The sequence below is a fragment of the Miniopterus natalensis genome, chromosome 14, assembly GCF_054644295.1.
Source record: "Miniopterus natalensis isolate mMinNat1 chromosome 14, mMinNat1.hap1, whole genome shotgun sequence".
Taxonomy (NCBI): domain Eukaryota; kingdom Metazoa; phylum Chordata; class Mammalia; order Chiroptera; family Miniopteridae; genus Miniopterus; species Miniopterus natalensis.
In genome coordinates this window covers 55,991,796-56,008,318 of record NC_142094.1, presented here as the reverse complement: position 1 = coordinate 56,008,318, position 16,523 = coordinate 55,991,796, and the positions used below count along the sequence as shown (strand labels likewise).

Sequence of the window (16,523 nt, the reverse complement as noted above, 5' to 3'; positions counted from 1 at the left end):
TGAAAGCACAGAAGCGTCATCCCATTGTCCGGGACTCGGCCGTCTCCCGACACAGCTGCTCTGTGCCCGGTCGCGGGGTCGCGTCAGTGCTGAGGCTGGGCGAGCGCCAGGGTGCGCAGGGCATCCCGCGATGAGGGGGTGCGACGCAAGCTCAGGTCACGGCTGCGCGCCCCGTTAGCCAGCAGGGCCTGGGCTCCCCGTCACTGAGCGCAGCTCCCGAGGCGCGCCCACCACGCCGGCCTCTCGGTCTCCGGGCTCCGCTCGAGTTTGCTTCTGGAACAAAGGCCGTGGGCACGTCGGGGCTCAGCGCGGGCTGCCGGTGCGGCCCACACTAGGCCGTGGCTCTGTCCCGTCTTTTGTACTCGACAGAGGGTGACCGAGAAGGGGACGCCCGGGGTTCCGTGGGCAGACACACTGCGGGCCACGGGCGTTGGTTCTGGGGCGCTGTCCCTGGTCGTCAGGGGCTGTGTCTAGTCCACGGTCACCCATGAGTGTCCATCAGACATTGTCACACAGGCTCCTCCCACGATGGGTATGGAACCTGGCCTGGGGCCACCCCTCTCTGGTAAGGGGTAAACGCAAGACTTTTTAGATTTTGTCAGATTTTACCTGTTGTATCATTTTTTTGTTTTTTTTTTAATATCGACTTGAGCATGACCATCATTTGGGACTCACACTCTGAGGCCTGAAGGGAGGTCCTTCAGCCGGCGGACGTGTCAGGACACCCGTTTCCCGTGTATCACCGGCGACTTAACCTAGTGGAGCCGTTCAGCGCGGTGGCCATCTTTTGGAGGCTGCAAGCTAGCGGGTGATCAGGTGACAACGGGCTCGAGCCTCTTATTTTTTGGTGAGTGTTAATATCTGCGTGTTGAACAAATACAGTTTTTGGGGTCTTCTTTGGCCTTTTTCCAAACTGAAGCATTTAAGACTTCCTGCCATCAGTTCTCTTTAGATGACAAGAAACCACAGTTTCTCCCCTACGGTCCTCACCTCCACGAGTGAAATAGCTCCTGAGTGGACACACACGGACGCACCGCTTGCCCGCCTCCATTTATCTTACTGTCTCTGTATCTCTGTGTGTGTGTGTATGCAAAACACATGCATGCATATATATCCATACATACTCACACACACATATATTATACGTGAAAAGCCCATCTAAAGGGATTTACTTTCTCTTTAATATTTTTGAGGGCTGCTTTATGATCCTGTTGACCTGCTATTAGTGGGCGCTTAGCTTTCAGCAAAGGTAATTAAATTATAAAATCACTGCCGCAATCATCAAACTCCTCATAAAATAAGAAATGAAAAAAAAAACCACCCTGAAATAAAAATCTTGCAGGCTCCTCTTCTTGTGATATTGCTCCCCAATGTTAATTACATTTAAATGGGCGAGTACTATTTTGGTATCATTCATACGCCTCCAAAAGTACTTCCCAGTTTATCATACCTGTCAACCCCGGTGCATCACAGGCTAATACTTTATTAAGAAAAAAATCATTAGGGAGCTGCTGATCCCATTTAAGTACATTGGGCAGAATGTAAGACTAATTAAAAAGCATATTTTTACATTATTAATTTCTGAGTTTCACACTTAATGAATGTGAAATGACAGGGCTACTATTTTTACATCCAGGCTCTCTGGGCTTTCCAGTCGGGGGAATTAGATTCTGAGGATTTTTGTGAAGATGCTGCTTGAGAGAGATGTTTTCAAGGAAAGCCGAGCTTTTTCAGCTATGCCTTTTCTTGGGGAAAATTATACAAAAGCTCATAACAGCCACTTAAAAAAGAGTAGTTAAATGGATGCTATTTTTTTTTTCCATCCTACTGCCATAAAAGTATTTTAGATGAGGTATAAAATATGGTTTTTAAATGATATTATGATTTGCAAACACTAAAAAATAATTGCCATGCAGTTGAGAGAGAGAGAGAAAAAACATCTCATCTTCATTGTGTAAGACAATGCGATGAAATATTTTACAGCCAAAAGCTCATTTTGCATCTGTAAAATTGTGTAAACTGATGGGGGAAAAATCTCATTAAAACGAAAGGTTATTTTTTTAATATTCTCAGAACAAAGCAACACATCACAATCGCATTTTTCTCTTTTTTCCTATTTATGAAATCAGAGAGTCACGCGAGTGCCTCACACGAGACATAAATAACGGCCTAAAATGACAAGACCGGGTAGATGGACAAAGACGAATTATGTCAGGAGGCAAAAGACGCAGGTTGGAGCGGCGGTGGGTGTTCCCGGGCCCTGGGCCGCGTCCAGTCGCGGCTCGCGGCCGTGCCGGTGTTACGTTACTTCCAGCTCCGCCGGCTGCCGCTGGCTTCCCCTCCGGAGCCTCTGCACACACGGCCCGTTTTCACAGGGCTGTGCACCGAGGACAGAAAAAATCCTTTCTTTCTTCCTTTCTTTTTCAAATGTGCTTACAATTACCCCTCTGTATTTTTATTGTCTTTTTTACAAACCACAAAACTCACACTGGAGGCACAGCCTAACTGCCGAGGCTTTCCTCGTGTAAATATTAGGAAATTACATTTGTACAAACTGCCGCGCTTTGTAAATGGGGGCTGGAGAGCCTCCAACATAAATTAATCAGGATAAAGTTGCTCTGTGTTGAACACGACCATAGTTTATTTTCTTAAAGTATTAATTTGTCAACAGCTTTCCTGCTCCGCTTGGCTCGTTTGGAGGGCAGAGAGGAAGACACATCTGCAGTGCTCAGGGCTTCTCCCTCGCCCAGTGGTCTCGGGCACCCGCTGCAGTCAATCCCACGCGTGCTTAATTTCTCCGAGTTGGTTTCCGTACCCACGTTTGATAGCGCAGGACAGAGAGGTGAATGCACGTGCGGGCGCCTCAAACACGCCTGTTTTCAGGGGGAAAGAAGTGAAACCAATTTAGCTCGATGCTGGCGAATGGATGTCATGTTGTGTGTTTTTAAGGATTTCCGAAAGAAATGCTTTCGGACTCCCCGCCTCTGGTTTTCTGTTCCTGGGAAGATCCACTCGAGGGGGGCCCGATGGCCAGGGCGTGGGAGTCGCAGTTACCTCCGCCCCCGCGCCTGCTCCGTTCTGAAGACGTTGGGGTCTCTCTCATTATGTCTCGATTTTCTTAAAATGTTTGTTCCTTGGTGTGCTTCTGGAACGGAGGAGTGTGTGTAATGACCTCTATTTTTCAGAGTTGCCAAAACAAATTAAGGAAAATGTTCAGCTCTCCCCCTGCCAAATGTTTTAATGCTTTTCCATGAGAGCAGATCTTATTTGTAATGTATATTAAAGCTGAAGTAAATAATGTACCCTGTCAGAGGCAAACGCTAGGTGCAACTACGGACGGTTACCAATTTTGCCTTTGATAAACATAGATCATATGAAGGATTGCGTCATTTAAAAGAGCAAATACATCTGCGGAGTTACAGACAGTCCGTGCGGGAACCGAACCCGCCCACCGGGGATGCAACACCCAAGTACGGTGAATTAGAGTCCTATTGAACCACCTACTTATCAGCTATTTCTTGGGGGGGGGGGCAGGGGGAAACACACACAACAAAAATTAAAAACAAAATAAACCTTAAGCATTGTGTTGACCGGGTCTCAAAGCTAATGCAAAGGAACCCTCAAAAACCCTACATTAATTTTCCCCACCTGGGAGTAAGGCATTGTAATGATGGGTTCATTTCCGGGGCGACCCTCCCTTCTCTGGCCTCGCCTCTGCTCCAAGCTCAAGTGTAGAAACAACAGGCGCACATCAGGGGCTGGCCTGGCTGGGGTCAGGGGCCAGAGGTCTCCTACCTTCCAATCACTCAAGGAAGGGCCTGGCCGGACCACGCGGCTGGTTTCCTACCCGTCACTACATTTATTCTGGGCAAAGATCGACTTTGAGATGGTTAATAGGAGACAATTTGGAACATCTGGGTTAGCTGACTCCCACCACCTCTTAGGTCTTCCCGGGCTGTCGATGTGAACACACATCCTCAAGTCTTTCTGACACTCCTTGTTTTATTAGTGTGCATTTAGCTCGCGCACCGCTTTATTAGTCAAGATTTCCGCCGGTGCGGAGTATTAATCAATGTGTTAGGCTGCGCACTTGGGCAAGCTGCAGAGAACACAGGGTGCCCCTAGGGTTAACGCAGTCAAGAGCAAGAAAAGTGTTTTAGACATGTACACAACATGTGGCCTGCTATTATCATGAAATGAGGTGAGCTGGGACTCTATACATATGGATTTTGAATTGCATAAATTTTGATTGATATCATTTGAAGACTGAGGCTCTGAAAGGCTAGATTTTGTGAAAGACGATACACAGACCAGCTATTACCACATATAATCGTACCAGGAAAAGTATCTGAAATGAGCAAGGCAGCTGGCTTTTAAATAGCTAAAACATAACATCAATACTTATTTTGAATCATGGAGAAAAGAGGTAACAGAGGCTGACCCCTGCCTGACAGGAACATGTTCCCAAAGTAGAAGGGGCCCCTGGGGGCAGCCCCCTCTCCACAGTAGCTGCCAAGCCTCCTCTCTCTCGCTCTTTCTGCCACTTTCTCAGCCCCTCCCCCAACCCATCTTCCCCTTTTCTCTTGCTGGCTCTCCAAAAAAAAAAAAAAAGTAAATATTTTCTGAGCCTTAAGCCACTATGGACAAGCGGCTAGCAAAAGAATTTTCACAAATTCAGGAAACACTTGAGAGGTAAAACCAACATCCTGAGACAGAAGACAGGCCAGCTTTTGACACCAGGTTGGACCTGTGAGGCCTAAAACTCCAGCCAGGAAGCGCTGGCCACGGGGTCAGGGCTCCAGAGGCCCGGGAAGGCGGGGGGCAAGGGGGGGGCCGGCAGAACTTTCCATGCAGGGCCCCTGAAGCCGACGGGCCTCTTCATGGGAAATTGGCTGAAAATGTGCTGACCCGCGTAAAACTTTTATTAGAATCCGAGGACAGGAGGCTGAACTTCCAGGGAAGGACGGTTTGGGGAGGGCGCAGCCAGGTCCCCATGGGGCGCTCGGTGGCCCCTGCCCCATCTTTGGGGTTCGGCTGCCCGCCCGCCCCTGCCCGCTGGCCCGCGGGTCTGCACCCCGCGCGCCCCCCGCTGGGATGGGGGTGCTGGACCCTGCCCCCCCCCCCGAAATCGGGGAGCCTGGCGGGGGGAGGAGGCGGCCGGGCGCGCGAACCCTCCCTCCTGCCGAGCACCCGGCGCAGAGCCGACTTTCTGGAGGGGGAAAGGGCCATAAATCAGGAGGGGAAAAAAAGTTTCTGCACATTTTCAAAACCCACGTTGCGCTCTCTGAGGTCCTTTTCATTTTAACCAAATCAGGGGGAACTTGTCCTCACAGGGCGAGGCAGGCAGATGGAACAATAAATCACAGGCGCCGAGACTGCCCGCCGCGCACTCGCCACAGCTGTCACTTTTTTGTCTCCCTGCTTTTAGCTGACACGGTTTGAGGTCCACTGTGAACCAATCTGGGCTTTTTTTTTTTTTTTTTTTTACAGTCATATCCATCAAAACGACCAGTGGCCATCAGCCCACTGTGGCCATCGATCGGGTGACCCCTGCCCCCGGCTCCTAGGTGAGGCTGGGGGGGAAGCGCCTCGTTTTAGCGGTTTCTCTCCCTTCTTCCCCTCGCCTCCAGCTACAGCTGTGATTTCCCGAGCAGCCTGGCTAAGGTGATTAAAGCGGCATCGCGGAGGATGGATAGATGCGGCCGAGCGCCGGGCCGGGCCGGGCGCCGGGCGGCGGGGCTGAGGCTCCCGCGGCTGTTCTCGGAGCGCGGGGAGCCCAGGCGTCGCCGCCCCAGAGCCCGGAGTTTCCAACTCTTGGCTTATTTTGCAAAGTAAACAAGCAAATGTTATGTGCATAACCTTCGCTGTCTCGCTAAAGGTCAGCGCGCCCCTGCTCGTTTCCCGGGCCGCCTTTTGGGGGCACTGTGACGCCGGGATTTCCGCGGGTGTTCGGGGGAGACAAGACGCGCTCGCCTAACAAAGACTCAATCTACAAAGGCTGCTAAACAAAAACATTGATTACATTTGAGCCGGGGCGGGGAGGTTTACGTCCGTGTATCGCATAGCAGCTCCGTGAGCGCTAAGTAGCGAGCGGGCTGGGCGGGGGGCCTGGGTGTCCCCTGTGCCCAGGAGCTTTCCCCAGACCCTTCTTGGAGAGGAAAAGTGCCCCCCTGGCTGGCTCCTACCATAGCTGCCCAGGACCGGGCTGCACCGAAATTCAGGAGACGGGCGGCTGGGTTCAAACACTCCGTTTAAGGTTTCTTTTAAATTGCATTTTTGTCCGAAGGGGCATCTCCCTTTTCAAATCTTCGGGGCTACTTTCATTTAAGCAGAGAGATTTCACACCGGGGTACACAAGTCTGAACTCAAGAAAGAACCAGGCATGAAAAAAAAAAAACACACCACAAAAACCCCACATTTATATGTGGGCATAGGGAGCACACAGATACACAATTAAAAAAAAATTGGCTGCTTAAAAATCCCCAGTTAGGTCAGGTTAAATTTATTATATTCTTTTATAGCTGAACGCGATGGTTTTGAGTTGAGGTGACAGCTGAGACGCACCAGAAACCTTTGGAATTCCAGTGCTATATATCACTATGAGGAAGAAAATAAAGTTCTACCATTAGAAGGTGGGCGCTTGCCTTAAAATGTTCAAGGAGGGGGGGGGAAAGATGTTAATTTTCCCCTGAAATTCTTTTTTTCGAGTATGAAGCGAGTTACACGAGCAGAACAGCCAGCTAAGCACAATGTAAACATAGCTGGGAAACTCTGCCTTGCTCCAGGTTGAACATGTTCTCGTTGCTCTAATGACTAGGGAAGGATCGCTCGTAGTTTTGACTGAAAACACCTAATTTGGCTAATGTGTATTTTTCTCCTTCTGAAGAGTGTCTTCGGAGCGGGCCTCTTAGCTGGGCGTATTCGTGCCACGGGCACCGCTGACCCGCGATAACGTCCACCAGGACATAATGTGAATCTTTTCACACAGAGCTGCCAGGGGCTGGCCACAGCTCAGTGCCAAGGAAATGCCAGGGGAAGGACTTTTTTTAACCCCCTGTAAAAAAACACACACAAAAAAACCCTTCCGTTTTAAGAGACGTCCATTCATACAGGCCCTTTTTTTGGCTTTCCTGTTAAAATCACCTCCGACTTTAGAAAATAGATTACATATGGGCTCCCTTCTTGAAACGGTATCTGTGTCCAGTGGCAAGCACCTTACACTGTGGCCCGTGTCTGCAGTGGATTTTGTTACCCTCCGAACCTTCGGGGTAACCACAGTAAAGTACCCCGAAAGCCATCAGCAAGTGCCCGGGAGGAATCGCCCGCGACGGCTCTCTTCGGAGTAGAAATAAGAAGTTACCAGCTGCACTGTCTCAGGGACACGGAACCAGGCAGGTCATACGTGCTGTTCCCCGTATTCTTTCAGAGTTTCGCCTTCCAAGTTCATAGCCAGCATCTGGCCAGATGGCTCTGTGGTCATGGGGTGCCGCCGTTTTATGGGCGACAATGGAGAAAAAGAAACACGAAGCTAAAAACCAAAACTCTGAATGCAAAGTCCTCACACACGAAGGCCGGGTTTCCCTGTGCCTCCTAATTTATATGCAGAGAAAAGCTGGCAGAAGCGGCCAGGTATCACAACCCAGAGGTGGGCTTTTGAAGGGCAGGTACCCAGAGCCGCAAGCTGCATGTATATAAATGCAAGAAATTAATTCCCTGCTTCTGGGAGAGGCACGGTCGCAAGGTTCTGCAGTTTTCACTCTCCGAGTGCATTTGGCTCAAAGGGTAAAGGAGACAGTGTCTCGGATTCTGCCCCGACCCCGGAGCTCTCTGGCTCCGGTCCCAGAACACGGGGATGCGCTTGGTGGCCATGAAGGACTCTTCTTGGTTTGCAGGACATATTTTTCAAATCACACAAACGGTTAACGGATAAACAAAACACCTTTGCCATCAGAGTCGCCGCTTTTGCCCCCACCCCTAGGTCTGCATTCTGGGAGCTAAATGACGGGCGGCTCAGATGAGCTGGGATTTTCGCCGCGGCCTGAAACACTCCCTGATGACATCGCGGAGGGATGACCCTTCCTGTGGAGCGCTATCATTTTATTTCTATTTTCACTTGACCCCAACCCCTTGTGCAAAAGCACCAGGAAACCAGAGTCACGGGGGCTGGATTTTTCTTGCATTTTTTTGTCTCCAGGATGGGATTGTACTTGCTTCTCTAACCAAACCGTGCGGCGCCTCGGAGGGCGGGAGAGAAGCCCCTCAGAGGGGCATTGCCTTTATCTCCAACACAACTTCCAGGTAGTCGGTTGAATTTTGCAGGATCCCTTCCTTACATTGCTCTTCTTTCATGTGCTAAATTCACAGAAGGAAAAAAAAAGACATTATTTAAATGCCTGCACTTCTGTCTGTCAAGACGCGAGACTTAAAGGGGGAACTGATTTTTCCTATTTTAGGTCTTCAAAGGAGCAAAAAGAAAAAAAAAAATAACATGGGTACTGTGCTTCCCAAAGCTTTTCTCTCATGTCACCTAAATCACTCACTATTTATTGAGAATAAATCCTGCTGTGTTCTTCTAAGAGTAGCGCCCGGGCATGCCAGAAAAAGAGGAATTTACAAACACATGTCATTCAGGATGGCAGGTTAAGGTTGACCGCAGTACATCGGCCCAGATTACCTCGACAGGGTGCAGGTGACAGGCACAGGGAACCGGCTAACTTGAGCAATCGGTCCCCTTTCGGGAACCACAGCCCGGCGTGGTCGACCTTAGGGGTGGCTGGTGGCGGCCTTTTTAAGTTATTCAAGTTATAGCCTCTATTTCTTTTAAAACAGCAAGACCAGCTGCGGTCAGTAATTGCTTGTCTTTGTTTCCGAGGTTTTCCGGAGAGCACATCAATAGGGTAAACAAGTATATGCAGGGGCTCTTTCCATCAGCCCAAACAAGGGGGCCCCGCCGTCCCAGGAGCCCCCCGGGTGTGCAAACATCACTGCCGGTGCAGGAGGCGGAGGGCCCGTAATTGCACGAGGACCGACCGGGGCGCGGGGCCGGCCTCTCTCTCGGAGCCATCGGAATATCTTAAGAACGGGGTGGCTGGGAGCAAAACAAAGACATGTCATGGGCCCAGGTGACATTTTGTAGCCAACAAGCAAATCACAAGCCAGGGAGTGTTGTGCTGTGTGCCAACAGCAGCCTGACAGTTTCCTCTGTAAAGAAAACATGACACTTTTCCAAATATCAGAGGAGGCGCCTGCTGCTCCAGGGACCCCTGTCCTGTCACCGCGGGAAGGTCGCAGGCTGGTTGCCTGATTTCTGCGGCTGCACTGCACCGGCGGAGGGTTTGTCTGCTAAATGCTGTAGGCTAAGGGGACTCTCTCCCTTCATCTCTGAGGGAAGTGACAGCAGGGAAAAGGTCCTACGGTGACAGCCGTAACCTCCAAGTTTAGAGGCTCTGCCCTGAGCGGAGGGAGGAGAGCGCCGCGCCCCTGTTAACGTGTTGCTGCGCCGTCCCCAATATGCAAGGGACAGTGACACGACGCATACCCCGCCCCGCCCGGGTCCTTATGATGTGCAAAATGATCAGGTTTCCGTGGACCTGCACCCCCACCTGTGCCGGAGATGATCACGCGCACTCTCTCTGCCGACGGGGTCTTCAGGGGGATGTGCTTTTAGGAAACCTCTGCCCGACTGCTTTTCGGGCGTCCGAAAGTGCTGATGGCCGTTCTGTCACCAGGAGAGAGCCTCCTGGGGCAAGTGGAGGCGGTGCTGGCTCCGAGGGGGCGGCGTGCGCCCCGCATGGGGAGCCAGCCCGCCTCCAGGAGGAGCAGGGGGACAGCAGGCGCCTTCCCGAGACCCAGGCCCGCAGTGAGGCTCCGTGTGCTCCGGGCCGCGGCGGAGGCTCCACTCTGAGCCCTGGGAAATGCAGATGCCCGGTTTTCATCTGGTCTCAGCTGCGCCTCTGAAATAAAAAAGTCTTTCAACCAATTTCTTTTAAGGGTGGGGTTCCATTTTAATTAGCAGAAAGGTAAAATGTCACTTAGCCATGTCAATACATAATTCTTTGAGCTAAAGTAAAACAGGCTGCTGCCCACATCGAGGAAGGAAAAAAATAAAATCCAATCCCAGGCCCGAAAGAAAGCAGAGAGCGGCATGGAAACCGACCTGCTCCCTGCACCCGCCCCCCCTCGGCACCCCGACACCCCCCCCCGGCTGGTCTCCGGGCCCTGCAGCCCTCCCCACACCTTCCACGGCAGGTTATATACTTCCTGTTGCCCCTTTTATAAGCAATAAGAATTTAATAACTGAGGGCAACTCTATAGCAATATTTATATGGGTCAAGTGGCTTAAAAGTATGCAATAAATGTAAAGTTATGAACCACATTGCCCCTTTTTAAATAATGCAATGAGCACAAGATATTATGTTTCATATTCTGGAAAAAGGTGTTTCGGGCTAAGCTCTTGGCGAGCAGCAGACATGAAAAGTTATACCGAGCCCGTAACCAAGTCGCTGCCTGCTTAATACGGTGTGTTATGTCAGGCCCCCTCCTAATCTCAGCCCACAGCAGCCGGCCCCGATGGGATCAACAGAGCCTCTGCCTCCTCATTAGCACTCAGCCGATGCTCCTGGTGTCGGCGACTTTGGAATCAAGGCAAGTGCTCCGCGGAGCCCGGTAGGATAATGGAAATAATGTTGCCTAATCAGTGGCAAACACTCGAGATCCCGCATTCGCGACGGGCCGCGGCGAGTCCCGTGGATTCGCTGTCAGTCGCTTCACCAGCTCCGGGGCCGTAGGACCCGCCGGGCGTGACGGAGGCCGGAGGCGAGTCCAGGACTCACAGCTCCTGCCTGGTACCTGGACGGCCCATGGGCCCTGAGGCCCCTGGGAGGGCAGCTCTTTGCTTGGAAGTTTTCGGGAGGTCGGGTTTCCTGAGAGTCTCTCTGCCCATCTGAGCGCAGGGAGCTGCCTTGGGCCAGGTCCAAGGCCCGTTGTCCACGGGGACACAGTGACGACTTTGCATAGTTTTAACAGCTCGTCGTGGGGGAGTAATGAGCCCACCTTGGGTCTCCCGCCCTCCCCTACCTGCCAGAAAGGCCCGAAGCTGACCGACATGGGCCGGAGGCCCTCCACTGTGAAGCCCAGGGGTCCTGCCTGTGAGGCGCAGTCCTCCCCAGCAACACTGTCCTCAGCCTCCGCCTGCCGGCGCCTTAGTTCTGGCTGCTTCCCGGACCTGTGTCCGCGCAGCCGGACCCTAAGGCGCTGGAGCAGCTCCGGTGGGATCAGCTTGGTTTCTCCCTGTTTCCCTTGTAGGTTCCAAATTACCCCAAACTGAGAGCACCAAGGCCCTTGATTCTGGCCAGGCGCCTCCGTCCCCTCATCCAAGGTTTTGCATCCTTAGGCGACTTTCCTTCAGCAATTAGGACCGAGCATCTGCCGTGCTCTGGGCAGTCCCCAGTCCTCTCTTCCTCCTGCAGAGAAAGGGGCAATGTGCCACTTGACAAAGATGGAAAGTCACTTTCCTGCCTGCACAGGCTTGGAGGAGGGAGCCCGTGCTGGGGGGGGGCGGCTGCCTCCACGATGCTGGCTTGAGTATCGATCCATCAGGGGTCAGCGGGGCTGAGGATGCCCTTGTCGCCGCCCACATGCTGCGGGTTCGCCATCCCTGTGCTGGCCTGGGAAAGCCTGTGGGCGGGCTTAGCTTTGTCTCCGGGCCTGCTGTGCCTGGCAGAGTCCCTGCGTCCTGCACCAGGCCATGGGCGTGCAGTGAGGGGCCCCATAGAAAGCCACCTGCATTGGCTGGATGACCTTGTCGCTGAGAGGCTTTGGGCAGAGGAGATGTGTGGTCATCCACCCTCAATCCAGGTCTGATTCCACCCAGCAGGGGCTGGTGTTGTTACCCCATTTCCACGCATAGGCTTGGGGAAAACAAGGTCACGTATGTGGCCCGGGTCCCGCGTGGCTGACCTTGGGTTCACACCCAGCATCCGGACTTCAGAACTCACTCCTGTGACTACCATGCTGAGCGGGGCACCTGAACTCATGGGAACAGTTCTGATTTCGCTCACAGTCCACCTAACTTCTCTGAGAAGCTTCCTTCCCATAGGCGGGGCCTGGCGTGTTCTGGAGCCACAGTCAGACCTGCTCACTCAGGTGTGTGGGGGCCCGGCCCGGACAGCAGCCCACCTCTCCGACTGTCCATCCAGCCGGAAATGGTTCGAAATGCATGGATGTGAGGCAGTCCATCCAGGACGGGCCACAGCTGTGCGGGCGATGAGGGCCTAGGGACAGGTAAAGACTCGGGCGATGCTGCCAGAGACAGAGCCCACACATGGCACTCTTCTTCAGTGCATGACCACCTGGATGACCACCTGGATGACCACCCAAGGCGTTTCCCTGTGGACCAGCAGGGCACAGCACTTCTATGGATGCTCTGATGTAGGCAGCGGAGGCCTGGAGCCCCAGGAGTCACCCTTCCTCTTGAAACCTCAGGGTTTTGTCAAGAGCAGGCAGGGCAGGCTCGGGCCACTAAACAAAAACTGCTCGGAGGGTCAGACACGTGCTTCAAAATAGGTATCATCCTAACATCGCACAGACACACATGTAAGCGGCCCCTGCTGCTCTCCTGGTCACTAGTCGTAGTTTCTTCTCTATAAATCTGTGGTTACTAGAATTTTTGTGTGAGGCATAGTGATGGACAATTAAATTGGCTCCTCTCCTCCCTCCCCCAAAGCTCTGGCTTGGGGCTGTGCTGGGGATCAGACCTATGGGCCCAAAGTGTCTGGCGTGGGGGGCGGGATTTCTACCTCCCTCAGCCATTCCCAGCCAAGCCAGGGTGCGCATGTCACCAAACGAACTGACTTATCTCTCTGGGCCTGGGTCGCATCTCAAGAAAGACAGATAATTCTACCTGCCTGAGGGTAGGAGATGGACCAGAAGATCCGGGGGCACTTTCTCTAGCCTGGGGTTCTACCGGACACGAACGTACAGTCCAGTACGTCAGCAGACCCTCCCGTGATCCAGCTCCGCCGCCCCCTCAACCCTCTGCCTGCGCAGCCAGGGTTATCACGCTGACACAAAGCAGACGCGCAAGGAAAATGGCATGTTCAGCCCCACACAGGCCTCACTGATGTCACCGAAAGTTGAAAGTGAAACTTGAAGAAGGGAATTTGGCCTGTTGAGGATTTGTGCTCGGGAGAGATGGGGAGAGATTAATGAGCGAGAGTTAAATTGCTTGTTTTGACAAAAGAGGGAAAGGGCTGTATTGTAATCCTGGCAGTGGGGCTGGGGGCTGGGCTCTGGGCCCCAGCGTTGCTGGAGGGAGGCCCTTCGCGGACTGAGAGGAGACATCGGGGACAGTAGGTTCCTGAAAGCGACGTGACCCTCCGCCGTGGAAGGTGAGAGCCTGCTGCTTGAAGAAAGAGAGGTGAGTGGCCCTGGCCGGTGTTGCTCAGTGGTTAGAGCATTGGCCTGCCCACTGAAGGGTCTCCGGTCCGATTCCCAGTGGAGGGCACCTGCCTGGCTTTCTGGTTTGCTCCCTACCCGCTTAGGGCACATGCAGGAGGCAACCAATCAATGTCCCATCGACGTTTCTCTCTCTCTCTCTCTCCCCCCTCCCTTTCCACTCTCTCTGAAAAGCAATGGAAAAAATATCCTCCGGTGCAGATTTAACAACAACAACGAAAGAGAAAATAAAGAAGAGGGAGGTGAGTGGGGTGGTTTGGAAGGAGAGAAACAGCGACCGTGGCGGGGACAGGGAGCGCCCTTGCGGGCCAGGAACCCAGAGGCATGGGCGGGAGAAGCCCAGCCCCACTGGTGGGGGAACAGTAGCCTGGAACCTGGCGACGGTTCAAGTCTGCCAGCTGCTCAGCTTCTTAATTGTTGAAGGACGATTTGTCAGAATGGCACATGCCACTCAGAGCTTTCAAGATATCAAAGGCACGGCCTTAACCCTGGGACGCTGCCTGTCAGGAGGCTCTTCCTGCGGCCGAGCCCCAGAGGGAGACCCGGCGACCCGGAGGCACGGCCTTTGAGGTGGGAAACTTCTGCGCTGCTCCTTATTTTCTTCTCTCGTCCAGCCTGAAACGTGATCATTAGCAACACGCTGCAGTGCCCCTGAATTTGTTCTCCTTCACGAGGTTCCTTCCCAACCAATTTACGGCAGGCTTGCCCGATGCTTGCTCTTTACCTGATTTCGCAAAATGTCATTTTTGTCCGTAGGAGCCTGCAAAACACCGAAAAGAGAAAGTGAAAGAAATTCAATTTACAGAAATTCTTTCCACTTAATCAACAGCAACCTCACAGAGCAGGGCTGAAGGAGCTGGGAGCCCAAGACCCGTGGACACCGACGGCGAGGTCACGGGAGGGAGCTGTGAAGCCAGGGGGACCGGCTCTGACACCCGCAGGGGACCGGGTCAGGCTGCTCTGTCCCCTCTGACCCTGGGATCGCTGAGCAGAGACAGAAAAAGTCCCACAAGTGAAATGGACATTTTTAAGTACGCTAATCAGTTGGTTCTGATGGGGGTTGTCACCGTATTTTTTTTAAATTTAATTTAATTGCTATTAGAGAGAAGGGGAGAGAGAGAGAGGGAGAGGGGAACATCGATTGGTTGCCCCCCATGCTTGCCCCAACCGGGGATCGAACCCACAACCTGGGCATGTGCCCTGACCGGGAATCAAACCTGCCACTTTTTGGTGTATAGGATGATTCTCCAATGAACTGGGCCACACTGGCCAGGGCTGCGAGTATTTATTGAAGGTACGGGGCAGGCCCTGTGTGACCTGTCCATCCCAGTAACTTTGGCTGGTGACACTACCCGATGGCCTTTCAGCCCGTAGACCACAACGTTTAACTCGTTACCACGCCCTCGAGACGCGGACGCAGCGCCCCGAGCCTCTCCCCTGCGGGACTGGAGCAGCAGGCCTCCGCCTGCGTGGCCCGCGGCGGGGCGGTCAGAGCGCGAGCGGGAGCCCTGTGCTCCCCAGCAGGCAGGCGGGACACTCGCCATTAGAAGGGAGTCTCCCCGGCAGAAGGGAGCCTCCTCGGGTGGGGGCACCTAACCCGGGGCTCCTTCACCAGCCGCCTTTCCTTTCGGGGTCGGAGTCTGCCATCGGGCTGATTCACGGGCAGGGCGCGCTTTGAAGGAGACAAAACCAAGTCTTCGGCACGCTGGTGCGATTCGGAAGGTCCCCAAAGGAAACACCGCACGGGCCCCCCGTTACGTGGGCCCTTAGTGCCAGCCGTCAGTCCGCGCCCGCCTGCCTTCTCCACGCTAACCTTTCTGTCACCCCCGCTTGTCTCCCTCCCTTGTCCTATTATGCAGAACCGAGCTGAGTCATTGTTTCAAGCAGGGGTGACATGGTAATAGCTTAATAATAGTATAATCTCACAAATAATAATATGCCGTCACCCTGTCTGAAGCAGTGTTTACAGGGGACGTGGTAATGTAGGATGACAGTAATTTGAATAAAAATGAATTTACTGCTCTTGTCTCATTTGCAGTAAATTTTCACATCTTTCATGCACAACTGCTGCTCCCTGACCCCTCTCGTCATTGCGTTGGTGGCGGCTGCGGCTGGCTTTAAAGTGAGAGGCGGGCAGGGGAGGCGGGAGCCTGCCGCTAATGACGGGTTTCCAGAGAGGAGCTCCCACGGTGGCTTCTGGAAAGATCTGCCTGCACTTGTTTACCCAGAGGAGGTGGCAGCCGCGGGGCTGTTTCACTGATACAAACCGGAGGCGCCGACGGGGGGGCAGCCGGGGGCCGGTGAGGTTGCCAACCTACAGAGTTATTGGGGGGAGCTGCCTGGAGTACGGGGGGACCCTTGGTGACGCCTTAGACTTGGCCGACTTCGAGGAAAGGGCCCGGCGCTCGGACCTCTCAAAGCGGCTTGTTCTGCCCCGGCCTCCGCTTCCCTGGCTGGTAGGGCCTCACCCCCCCCCCCGGATGCTCCCCTCGACCCACCAAACTCAGGGGGGCGATCCAGGCCGTGCGGTGCGAGCAGGCGCGCGGGCCCGTGGCTGCCCTGGCTCTGTGTCCCTGGACACTTTTTGCCAAGACTTGCATGGCAGGTCCCCGGGTGGCCCCGGATGGCTGCCTTCCTGGTGCAGAAACGTTGGCATGTGAGCGACTGGCCTGAAATGAAGTCGTGGGGAGATGGTGCTGAGTGTGGGAAGGAGCGGGCGCTGACACCCAGCTGACACGCCTGCGCTGGATGCGATCTGATGGAATGAGGGCAACAAATTGGAATTTGCTGGGACTTAAATAGCGACAAGGAGCCGTTTCCAAAAATGGCCCACGCTTTAGGCATGCGCAATGGAGGGCCCGGCAAAGAAGAGGGGGGGCTGGGGAGGCGCACCCGGGCTGGGGGGCTCCCTGCTCCCTGGCAGTGGGGGCGCTCAGGTGAGGCGGATGAATGCGCCTCTCAGGATGTCAGAGGCCCGGGCAACAAGAATTGACCTGCACGCGCAGAGGGGACCTCAAAGGTCGGGGCTCCGAAAGGCGGCCGAGTGGGGAGCCGGAGCGGAGCACCCC

At 53.7% G+C, this 16,523-nt stretch overlaps 1 long non-coding RNA gene across 1 annotated transcript; it reads left to right on the top strand.

Annotated features, from left to right (window-relative positions):
- Nucleotides 1-216: 216 nt before the first annotated feature.
- LOC107530374 (uncharacterized) lies at nucleotides 217-2,633 on the top strand. The gene is made up of 2 exons (XR_001602518.2): nucleotides 217-847; nucleotides 2,130-2,633. It is a non-coding gene; the product is annotated as an uncharacterized LOC107530374 (long non-coding RNA).
- The last annotated feature ends 13,890 nt before the right edge of the window (nucleotides 2,634-16,523 follow it).